The following is a 12,757-nucleotide window of genomic DNA, read 5'->3' as shown; positions in this document are numbered from 1 at the left end:
TATAAAGTAAAGGGAAAAAGCTTCATATAGGAAGCAATAAGGAACGAGTAGTTACACCTTGACCTACCATCCTTGGCCGTCATACAAGGCGTGGATTAATATTTGTGCCCGATGGTGCGCATAAAGAGTTGACCAGTTCGAGGGGGAGCTAAAGCCTTGAGCCAACAATGAGCAAATACTCATTATCAGCCGCGAGCAATGTCAAACGACACAAGCGAGTTTCTCTCCTCTCACTTTTCGCTGTCTCTTGGGATATCGCGAAAATCTGTTAAGCTTTTGCAATACGGACGGTATTAGTACAAACATTATTGTTTCATATTGCAACACTGGGAGTAAAACGTACTTTGTAACACCTGACATTTATTATTTGTGACAAATAAAATGTTGTAAATAGGGCATCCCACCGTCACCGTTGAGATATTAACTGCTAAGATATTCAGTATTGAAAAAGAAATATTAAAAATTTGATCTCAATTAACAATTAATTTTATCTCAATTTTATGAAAGTTATTTTATCAAAGAATGAACAAAACAAATTAAAATTAATAAAATGATACAAGTTCTTAAGATATATGTAATTTAAATAATAAAATGGAAAAGACCGATTTGACAACAGTAGTTCTGCACAAGGACGTCAAGGGCAGTAATATAGAAAGAAGCCACGAGAATCCACGTCGTCTTAACTAGGCCGATCGGATAGAATAATGAGGTTAGATGGAAATGAAATACCAGAACCAGGATTACGAAAAAAAAAAAATACGTTGAGGTATGTCGAGCAGCAGAGATTCAATCAAATTGAAAAAAAAAAAAATCATTTTTTTAGCGTTAAAGCAAGAATCGAAGAAATTTCACTTCCCTTAAGTATAACAAAAGCCTACATACCAACATACCAAAATTTATCGTCTCCTCGGCAATCTTCGGTTCGATATAAAAATAGCCGAAACATAATTCGTAACGTCGAAACACGTCCATAAAAGATTTATCTTGCTCACCTACATGATCCCAGATTCGGCGATGATGAATGATCTAGATTTGTGATATCCACGGACTCGCGGAATTTATTATTCACGATCGAGCCGGAGAAGGAGAGGAAGAAGAAGTCTCGAACTTGACTCTTATTTCGAGAAAAAAGATGTAGACAGATGGTATTAAGGGAAAAACGCGGAAGTTATATTTTGGACACTCGCGCCGTCGATATATCAAAAGGGATATACATATATACAAAAATATAAAGCCGTCATTCCCGAGAATCGGAATAACTTACTGCGTTACTTATTATATGGGATGACTTAATATATGACCGTCGATTAATCATAGATCAGATATAAATGGAAAGGATGATGAAAAAAACATAAAGCGAGGAAGGATTTGAAAATATAAAAGTAAAATGGCGTTATGTTAAGTCTATTTAAACTGTTATGTATGACATTTCGTATATTGCGGTGTATCTCGCGTGCGAGAGTCTCTGTTATACTTTCGAATATGAGCTCTTGAAACGACAATTTAATTGCAATATGCTGTGCAGGCGCGCATTTAATGAATGCAACGAATGCGTTTTCACTTTTCCACTGCTTTCACTCTCGCGAGTGAGCCACTTTTTCCGATACCAAACACGCGTATGCCGCGATGCCGTGGAACTTACATTGCTAGAATTTATAAAGCAATTTTGTAAATGCGAGACGTATTGGAAAAATACTCTAAAAAAAAAAATAGAGAAATAGATCTTCTTCTACTCGCTAAACTTAACAATGATACGGTATGATAAACAACATTATGCTAATTATTTTCCTCTAGTGCGATGAAAACAATTAATCTTTCAGTGGTGAGACACGCAGCGTGTGTGTCTTCAATCGTATATCAACTATACGTTATCTGTATTAATGATTTCGCGTGGCAGTCGGGTGAAATTTCAATCGAGCGAGAAAAACAACATTGATAAACCGTAATTAACCGTAGAATGAGTTTATCTCGATGACTTTCTTTCCCCTTCTGCAACGGACATCAACCTCTGCAAATCTTTACATATGTTTTACTAGAAATACAAGCAAAGCTTAACGCCACTACGATTATGAAATATTATAATCGTTATTAGTGGCGCAAAACAAAATATCTAAGATGGAGTACAACATGAATATAAAATATTTTTTAGGTACTGATTTCGAGATTTTGATAGGTTTAGGGTCTAATACTCATTGAACAGTACATATTCTTAAAGTATTTCCTCCATTTTTTCCACCCTGAAACTCATCTCGACGCTGCACTTCTACGGCACAAGTCGATTACTCACAGTCCCGTTAAAACTCGTTGATATCAGCTCGGAAGTGACCCTGACTAATCCGAATCAATGACCCACTTACCTCGAACCGCGTATTTCTTTTAGGTAAGTCTCACGCCTCTTGAAATTCCCATGAAATTTTGGTGTGCTGCGTTACGCGCGATAATATTTCATACGTTTTCGAAGTTCAATGACCTCCGCGAGAGCCTCATCTTTGCGTCACCGTACACGCGATATTGTTATTCGTTCGCTTAATTGAAAGCTAAGAAATGCCGTAACGTTTTTCTACGTTTTTCTTTAGAGTTATCTCGCAAGGATTAAAACGCAAAAAAAAACATTAGGAAAGCTTAGACTGTTTTCTAATTGATACGAAGTAAATTTTAGTAAATTTAAATTTGTACGCGAATATTAAAAATTTTAAAGTCGCGAGAAATGATCAGAAGCTGTGAGATTTCGACTGATTGTGAGAAAGAACGACATATGACGCAATTTCAAAAAATGTGCTTCCGTTACTGCTATCCGCAGTCATCCTTTTCGAGTCATATCTGACTTCAGGGTCGACGAACGCCGCGGGATTTCCTCTTGTCTTCGCCGCGGTGACGAGGCCGAGGTGACCATACGGTATTTCCTTTCGGTCGGGCAAGAGCGCGGGAGTGAACGCGAACGCGCGTTTATTGTTAGAGAGGAGGAAGAAGTGGTCGCGGAGAAGGAGGAAGAAGGAGATAGAGAAGGAGGAACGAGGAAAGAACAGATGGAGGAGGAGGGTATAACTGTACCATCTTTCCTGAGGCCTGCCAACTTCTTCCAGGGTTCACGAACCTTGTCGACCGAGCCAAATTCGAAGGTCATTGCTCCAGTTCCAGCCACCTCGAGGAATCCCTATACCGTCCTCTCCGCGCGAATTCGAAAGTAATCGACTAGTACTCCTCTAATTATCGGCTAAATTCGCGATATTTCAGTAAGTTTCATTGATATAATGCGTAAAAATACATAACTAATGTCATCTCTTTATTAGTAATTTTTATTTCAATGCAAAAGAAATATCAAAAGAATTTGTGTAACGAGAGAGTTTTTTGTTCAGACTATACAAAGAACGAATACCAATTCATACGAGACTAAAAGTCAATTGCGCCAATGGTCTCCTAAATTAACCCTAATTAGTGATTTCGTATATTTTTTTAGATTCGCTTTGACCGTAGCGTGCACGAGGAGAAAATTCAGTTCATTACGGTCAACGCTAATCGACATTAATGAAACTGGCCCTAAATCTTGTTTATTTAGGTTGCTCGGCCATCCACCAATGTGTCGGCCAACGTTCGACGTAAGCACAGTCCTTGATAGAAATAGTCGTGGCGATGCGATAAAGAGCTAGCCGTAATTCGAGCCGACGTTTTGCTGAAACGATAAGGCTCATGTCGAGCGCTTCGCGTTAAGCGACCCTGAAAGTTCAAGAACGTCGAGGTGAATGACCGCTCTCCTAAATGATTTCACCATCTACGCATCGTCGTTATTCCCTTCGAGGTCAATTATATAAAAAAAATGAGAAGATATAAACTTTGATGGACCCACGAAAAAAAAGATAAGCTACAATATAAAGTAACAAGTAAATCGCAAAATAAAAAATCGATCTGCGCAGTTTTGTAGAACAAAACTGTGTTCTTTTTTCATAAAATATTTACTCTACTCTGATCCATTTACACGTGACATTTTTATCGTATATGTACATTACGACATAATATAAAATTATCATATTTATCATACACACACACCTATATACGTATACGTATACTTTTTTCTCTTTTACAATCTGCATTCTTATATAAGATAGCATTTGAACTTCTATAAGAAAACAAATGTGAAAATGTAATATTTAACCAAATAATGAAACATTAATTAATTTCACTCATATGAAAACATTAGTCAAATAATCCCATATAATCTCATTAAGGTATGATGATAGACAAGATAAAAACCTTGTATTAGCTACTCGATCGAATGAGGGGGGAACGAGTTCGCGTTGCGTTTAATTGACGGCTCTTTCGGTGCCCGGAAACTCGTCATCGGATTACATCGCACCGGCGACACGGCGCGGGAAGAACCGAGCCGGTCATTGACCGTGCTCCTTAACTGGTATATTTTCGTCATCTTCCCGAAACACTCGCCAGTCCCGGGGTCTTTACGCTTTACGTTTCGCCGGTCGAGTAAAGATACGTACGTATGGCGCGGCGCGAACGCGAGCGAAACCGTGTCGGTCGTTGAACCGACGACTGATACACGTAAACCACGGGAACGTTGCAAGGAGAGAGTTTATCTGGTGGGAGATGATCATCGGTTTCGTTGCGCGATATCGATCTCGGAACGAGCTCGTTTCCATACACGCAATACAAGTCGGACTGCATATTTATACTTCAATCATTTTTATGAACTATTTCTAGAGAAATTTAAAGAGATTTCACAAAAACATACAGGATTACATATAATATATTTAGATACTTGAACTGATATCTGGATCGTTAAACTAAATTAAATTTTTCTAGAATATTCAATTTTTTAAATAAAAATATCTATCTTCAAATTTATTAATTACACTATTAAAAAACTGTCAATTCTTAATTTATCTCGTTATTTAAGATGTTATTTCCGTATATTAAAATTCTATGAGCATTTTAAGATTTTTCTCAAAGATCAATTCTCTATATATTTATATGTGCATCTAGGTATGTAAAATACAATGCGGAGCAATAAGGTGTAACTTGGCGTAAGTGCAAAACGTAGAGTTCCTTGCTTGGAATCACAACTACAAGCTGTAGGTCATTGACCTCAGAATCGCACAGCTTGTTCGTTGAAGCTCTGTATACAGGATAGATCTGTGTAAAAGATAGGAGCATGAATCAAAATTAAAGGAAAAACAACAAGTAATATTCAATTAAATTATCAGTAAAATTATAAAATCTTAATACGATAACTACAACTTCATTCGAATACAATTTTTTTATTTATCACCGTTGCAACATTTATGATGCACTGCAGAAAATATTAACTTTTATTTATTTTATTTTAACTAAACTAAAAGCATTCTAAACAGTAAAAAATTAAATAAAAACGAAAAAACTATTTTTCTATTTCCATATTATTAAATATTGTTTAAACTGAATGCTAATCATAATTTAATAATAATTTGTAAATTTTGTTCATTGTCTAATTTGATAAATTTTTACTGCTAGTCTTCCGTTCGCAAGAAAGAGTATAAGAGATGGGACGAGCTCGTTGCCACTCGGAAGTAACGAGATACAAATAGAATCCCTCGCGATTGCAGCGGTATAACAACGGGTAGAGGTGACTGCCCCCGCGCGTATTAGGTCACATTTGCGCCCGCTTCAACTGGCGCTAGTTTGCTCGACGATTACACCGCCTTCACAGGACCGCGGAATCATTGACCTCTTGCTATAGTAAACCATCGAACCAGTATCTACGCGCCATTTAACCCCTGCACGCAAAATGGAGAATACGTGCGCCACGAGAGGAAATAAACCGGCAAATATTTTGTGAAGCGTTTACAAGTATATTTGTATGGAAATTATCGACTAAAAATTTTCAGCCAAAAATTTTTCACATAAATGAAAAGAGCCAAGGCGGTCAAGGCGGATCTTAGTATTGTTAATAATATTTTTACATGAATTTTTGCAGTTCATGTAAAATTTTTGATCGATATTTTTCATATATAAATACATTTTCACACATCTAACGATGTTTGCAAAAATATATTGGCAAGTCTGTCTTAATTAACATGTTCATAGCGACATATGAAGAACATATGTGAACCTAATCAATAATTTTCCTAACAAAACACTTCGTACGCTTTCACTTCCTCGTCTATCACATCTGCTTTCTTATTTTCCTTTCACATTTACTTTTCATAGATTGTATCGTCCGCTTTGAAAGAAGCATCATCGTAAGGCGCGGGCTATCTCTCTTAACATTTTTCAAGTTACATATAAAGAGGATCTTAATGATCGCGAGGGACGTATACATCATAAAACTGATGAAACTTTATCGTGATGATTACTAGCGACTTTGATGCTCTTATCTGAAGCATCACGATAGACACACTAATATAAGCAAAGCGTCAAGATATCTATGAGAAATTAATCAAATAAACTCAAGGGTCTGCTTCCGAAACTTTCTTTTAAGTGATAAACGACGATAACAAATATTTTTTTATAGCAAAAATTTCACAGACAGAATAAAAATATTTACTAAATATGTATTACTGAAAATGCCATCTCTCACCGGCACTTTTTAAGCCTTACTCTCACTTATCTCAACTTGCGACGAAAACTAGATATGCAAATTATAAGTTGTTAAAAGCAGCTACGTACCACTCTTATTCTAATAATCTCAAATCTCGTAAGTTTGTTTCGCTATATGCGCTCGAATACATTATATGGTTCAGTAAACGCGGGAGCGCGTGGAGATTGACTGTGACATAATTTGAAAGCGTCACGTGATACTGTCGGGACCCATTTGTCGGTTGAACCGCAACGAACATACATAATTATACGGTCTGTCGTTCGAAAACGAGTTGACGGTTCGTTCACCGCCATCTCAGTGCAGTCACTGCGGTCCGTCTTCTCCTCGTACATTCCTCGTGTCGTAAAAAAAAAACTTTTCATCGCTCTCTAGGGTCATAACGCCCTGAATGACAAATCGATACGTCACTCCCGTGAGGAAAGACCACTTAACAACGTTAAATATCCAAGAAGTTTGTTACATTTATCCCGGCGCGCGCACGACCATCTCTCCTTCATATTTTTTACACAATTTTTACTTCCTCGACCTCGCGCGTGAACGAGAAGGAAATTTGGGCGTCGTAATATCGACCTCTAGCACTCTTTCGCCGCGACTCGACGCCCGCGCCTATGCCCGAGCGAAGCGCACTTGCGCTGAATAGTGACGAGGCCGTTGACACTTGTCTACGTACGTATACGTGTATGTGTGTGTGTATGTGTGTGTGTGTGTGTGCAGAAATAGCGTCGATGCTTCGATGCACTTACCAGTTCCTACCGCTGCTCGATAGGCACCAGTCTCACTCGGGGAGGTAGCCTATGTGACTTTAAGTCCTTATAACTCTGTCCTTTAATATTTCTAGAAATTTTCTATCTATTTTCTATTTTCTATTTATTATTATATGCAAAAAATGCGCGATTTCAGACGTGTCTCAATCACGTGTCTTTTTAGTAGATAAAGTAAATAGACTTGCAATTGCCGAGGAGACTCCAGGCAGTCCATAGAGAACGAATAAAATTGCATCGTGACCTCCCGAAGTAATAAACGCCTCGAAATGCAATGTCAATTGCGTAACGTCGTTTTCATTTTATGGCGGATCATCGTCCTTGGATAAAACTCACGAGCGATTAATACACATACAATCAATGTAGAAATATGTATCGCCGAATTCTTAAATAACGTATAAACGACTGATGATTGATTCAATTATCGAGAGCAGATTAAATCGACCATTTAAGTCCTGATCGAACGATAATGGCGCATAATTTTAATCATTAGCGAGTGACCTGCCTCTATAGAGAACAGTTGCGCCGTTAAATCGTTTCCTGCTCTCAAGGACTTCGCGAGTCGATATCGACTACTGCGTGTTTATCGTAAACGGTTCGAGCGTCCGAGCGACCGGCGGCGTTTTATCGCGAATGGAAGGTGTGCAAGAGTGTTGTGCCGCGAATAACGGATGTATAAAGACACATGATATGCGTGATCACCTGTCGTCGGCACTATCGCGACGAGGGTGTCGCAATTACCAAACTAAGGTCCCCCCAGGCTTGCGACGACACCACAGTCCTCGCCGGCCGTTCGCGGTATCCGATTTCCTGTTATTTTCATGACAGAGCGTCCCCCTGACACCGCATGACACTGACGCGATCCCGATACCATCCGATCGTGCACGCATACATGCGCTCTATCGTTTGATATTTTTAGCCTTATCGATCGGAGCTTACTACGCTCCGCGAGTGTATGGTAACGAATCGATCGACTGAAATCTTTTCAAATCTATACAGGAAGCAGAAATGCCCCTTTCCCTCGTCACCGTAGCCAATTATCAGAACGTGTCGTAAGCAGTCGAGCTGACCGACGAAACAATTAAACTTGATTTGTACATATGTCATAAAAGTGAGGAGATTTATAAAATGTTTCATCGATGTGTATTTCTTGCGTCCTTGCTGACTCTGTTGCAACAGGTTAGCATGCTGGAGTCCTTTACAGTTACTCGTCGTGGCTACAGTTCGTTGCATCGTAACGGAACTCCAGTTCTTCCGCAAAAGATCAGTATCCGATCGTAATAATTGCGTAATTGCGCAATTGCGAGGATGCAAGAAAGCACCGCTTTGTAAAAAAAAAAGAGAGTAGAAATCTTTATTTTTCACACTTATTGTCAGCGACAGAGCAAGATTTTAAAAGAACGATAAAGACAAAGATTTGCATAGAGCGCTTTCATTTTGCATGAAGATTTAAATAAAATATTTAATTACTTTCTGATAATTGTAATATTTTACAATATACATACACTCCACCAGGCGAAAAGTATGGAAACACCGACAAAAGCACAGATAAATTATATTTTTTATTTTATGCAATAATTATTGGAGCTGAAGATTGTTAAAAAATACATTGTTACGAATATGAATAAATAATTTAAAAAATGTTAATTTTTTAAAAGTATTTTCAAATTTCTGGTCTAGAATGTATATAATATACTATATTTACTAATGTTTCTAATATGTTTCTAACATGTGTTTAATATTTTTAGTAAAAAAATTACATTATTGATAATTGTTGAAAAGAAAAAAAATTTTTAGTCACCGCAAAAATTTGTTTTATTTAAAAAGTATTAAAAATCTATCAGTTTTAAATTAATTTTAATCTTGTTCTTATATATAAATAATATAATCGCTTAACGTCACTCGTTTTATGATCGGAACTATACTCCGTAGATTCACAAAGTCGCGAGGGCACAAGTGGGTCATCATGTTAAATACTATTGGACAAACGCTTTGAAGTGAGGCAACGAAAATCCCTTCGAGGGACGAGTCATTTGTGAAAGCGCGCCGGAAGTCACGCCACATAAACCAGTTGGGTGCGTCAAGGCCTCCGAAATGTTTATCCTAAATAGCACTAATTATCATTTCGATAGGCTAAACGATCACGCGTACGTGAACACGAGCCAGAACTGCGGTCTGATAACCAAGCGTGCGTCGCGCAATTTTCGAAGGAAATATACCAAACAATGAGTAGTCACTTTTAAACGACAGACACGTGGACGAGACACGTGCTCGAACGCGAATAAAATACGGGCGATTATTTGTCATCAGCGTCCGTGCCTATAAAAAAAACACACTTACGAACCCATTTTTATGACGGTGATTAGAGGGTGGACGGTCTACATACAGGCGGTAAAAGGGAACGAGACGCGAAAGCTGACCTTGCGCGCGCGTGTTTTCAACGATCCGGCTAATAATAATATAGCGAGCGTATTCACATTCGGAAACGCTAGGTTGCGCGTGTCGGAATCTCCCCTTTGTCCTTCTTTATTCTTCCTCTTCCACTTTCCTCCTGTATCGGGGCTTCGTTTGCGTTTACTCAATTCTCTCCCGCTTTGTTTGAAATTTTACGATGGAGTAACAAAAATGAATAATGACATTCACGTAGATAAGATAAAAAAGTGAGATAAGACTATATTTTTGTACTTATTGCTATTCCAGCGACATACGCGATCGCGATGGACGCTCTAATCCGCATAGCTGTAATAATCTAAACCACGCTCTTGCGCTCTTGCCTACTATATCAAAATAGATAATGTTGTCTTAATTAAACATTGCGCGACTGCAGGCTCCTTTTCTTTCCGCGCGTCCTCGCTCGTTATCCGCGCGCGGTCTCTTCTGCTTCGTCAGCTTCTACGTCGTCGCACACGTGCCGCTGCGTTAAGTATTTCGCTAGCCAAGGTCAGCGATAGCAACTTCGCTTCCTAGAACCAGGGGGGTATCACTGATAACCAATGGCGCTCGTTCGAGATGATGACTCGTGATGCTCGAGGTGCTCAGATTATCTTTCTTCGCGGGAAAACAGTCCCTGCGCCTAGATCTGGACCGGGCAATGGTTCTTGCGAAGCCGGTATTTACAATGGGAATGCAAACGCAGGAGACTACAAGGTTTTTCAATTATCACATGAATGCGCGAACGATTCTAATCTGACCAAAAAAAAATATAACAAAATACTAATCGCAAACAATGGAGCTTCCTCCAAGCGCGCGCGTTTCTCAAAATTAACGGCGCCATTTACATATATCGTCATGCAGCAGCTCGTGCTCCCGACGCATTGCGATACCGAGCGCATTATTATTCACAAATATAAAAAAAAGGCTGACGCACGGTCGGGAGCTGCACTAATCGTTCGCCGTCGGTCCGATGCGACCGCAGCCTCGACGCCGTCCGATAACGAGGAAAGATTATGCTCAAGGACAAGGTCGCGCCGCGTCGCTCCGCTCCGCTCTGCTCCGCTCCTTGTCTCGCCACGTCTCGCCACGTTCTCGCTCCGGCACTCTGCCTCCAAACGACACGAGACATTGCGACAAATCCGCGAGGCGGAGATATATACGCGTGCACGTAGCAACATGCTGCGCACATGCGTGACGATACAACATTGATGTGTGCGCCGCCGTCGTCCTTGTGACGCGCCACCGCCACCGCCGCCGCCGCCGCCGTGAAGTTGTCAACAAGAACAAACTGTCAACCAGAATTCCAAAGTACGTTCGGCGCTCGCAGCCTTTTAGATGTGCCAAATTCTGCTTTGATACCTCTTAAACATCGGTAAAGTCAACAAAAAGGAGAGTAGGTTTCCATAAAGAGTAAAGACGGTGGGCGCGGCAATATTTCACGAGGGTTTTTCGCAAACTATTTAATGTCATTATCGAGACCGTCAGTGCCTGAATCAAATTGCTTAAATTATCGGTTGGTTGTAGAAAGCAAGTACACGCCCGAAAATAGAAGCTACTTCTATTAGGTTATCTCGCCGCCCAGCTTGCCTCGCAATTTGCTTCCTATTTGATATGTCTCTAATTTTAAGCGACTGTGTGCGCTCACGCACACACACGCGACAGCTAACTTGCGGAGAGTAACCTTACACTGGCTATATGTAAGACCGGTGTAAACTAGCCGCAACACGTAACCGTGCCTCCCTCGCAACAGTGAGTCGAACTCCCCGAAAACTAAAACTGTCGCAAGGACGTAGACCAAAGGCGTTGGACTGTTTTAAAGCGTTTGTACGTCGTATTCGACCGCGCTCGACCTTCGACGTGATTTCTGGTCAAAAAGATCGAACATCGGCCGGCTGTTATCTATACATAATGCTGACATAATATCTATACACGACTCTTTTGTACGGCGCGTTGAGAAGAATTAAGTAAAAATTCAACGATTTCGAGGGAAGTCTTCGAGTTTTACGGAGGAGAACAAAATGAGATGGAATAAGGCACAGAATAGAACAGAGAGTTCACTAGAAACCCGACCTGGAATAAATCCCTCAAGATTCATGAAAGAATCAAGTGGCGAATGGGAAGCTAAAAACTAAAAGTGATACAATAGTTAGCGGTATAAGAAGTGGAACAATTGAGGATGAACATTGGTCGTCATTATTATTGCAAACCTTGTTTGATAAAGTTTCGTCACAAACAGCATTATGCAAGCTCTACATAAAGTTTATTTAAGAACTCGTATCGGTCTTCCGCTGTATACTCTCTCTCATTCCCATCATATGTACTTTCTGAATTTCGAAACTACTTCTTCATAATGTCCATGGAAGATAATATACACAAATATTTTTCAATTTTAATTATATTATAACATTATAATATAATATTATATTATACGATAATATGTGGTAAACATTTTTATTATTTTTTTATGTAATTATTTAATAAAAAATCAATTAAAAATCATGTTCACGATTTTATTATCTTTTCTCATAATCGTATTTATAAAACTACTATCATTAGAAAATTAATGCAATCAACGCTATGTATTTAAATTTTTGAGAAAAAAAAATTAATTTAGAAATAATTAAATGAAAAATGTGGAGAAGTATAAAAAGAAACTAATTTGCTGGATCGAAATAAGGGATTTTCACGATATTTAATCGCTCTATATTAAGAGAAGTGTCGATCTCGTCGCTCGAGGCAGAAGATCACTCGAATCTGTACTTGAACTCATCTCGCTGAGTCACTCAGCGCATTATCATCAGACTTGATAACGATGAACACACGACAAGATAACCTTCCTCGTGCTAACGAAACGCAATCAAGACGAAAATTCCGACTTCTGCTCAGATAGGCACCCGTCAGAGATGCGCGATGCACTCGGCGTAATTAAGCAGCGACACATAATATATCGATCACTAATATGACTATAAGTTTTACA

General features: G+C 39.1%; 1 pseudogene; it reads right to left on the bottom strand.

Moving 5' to 3' along the window:
• Nucleotides 1-10,232: 10,232 nt before the first annotated feature.
• Nucleotides 10,233-10,958, bottom strand: LOC105455631 (annotated as a pseudogene).
• Nucleotides 10,959-12,757: the final 1,799 nt, after the last annotated feature.

Source organism: Wasmannia auropunctata, unplaced genomic scaffold (assembly GCF_000956235.1).
Source record: "Wasmannia auropunctata unplaced genomic scaffold, wasmannia.A_1.0 LD335888.1, whole genome shotgun sequence".
Classification (NCBI taxonomy): Eukaryota; Metazoa; Arthropoda; class Insecta; order Hymenoptera; family Formicidae; genus Wasmannia; species Wasmannia auropunctata.
This window is presented reverse-complemented; position numbering and strand designations above follow the sequence as displayed.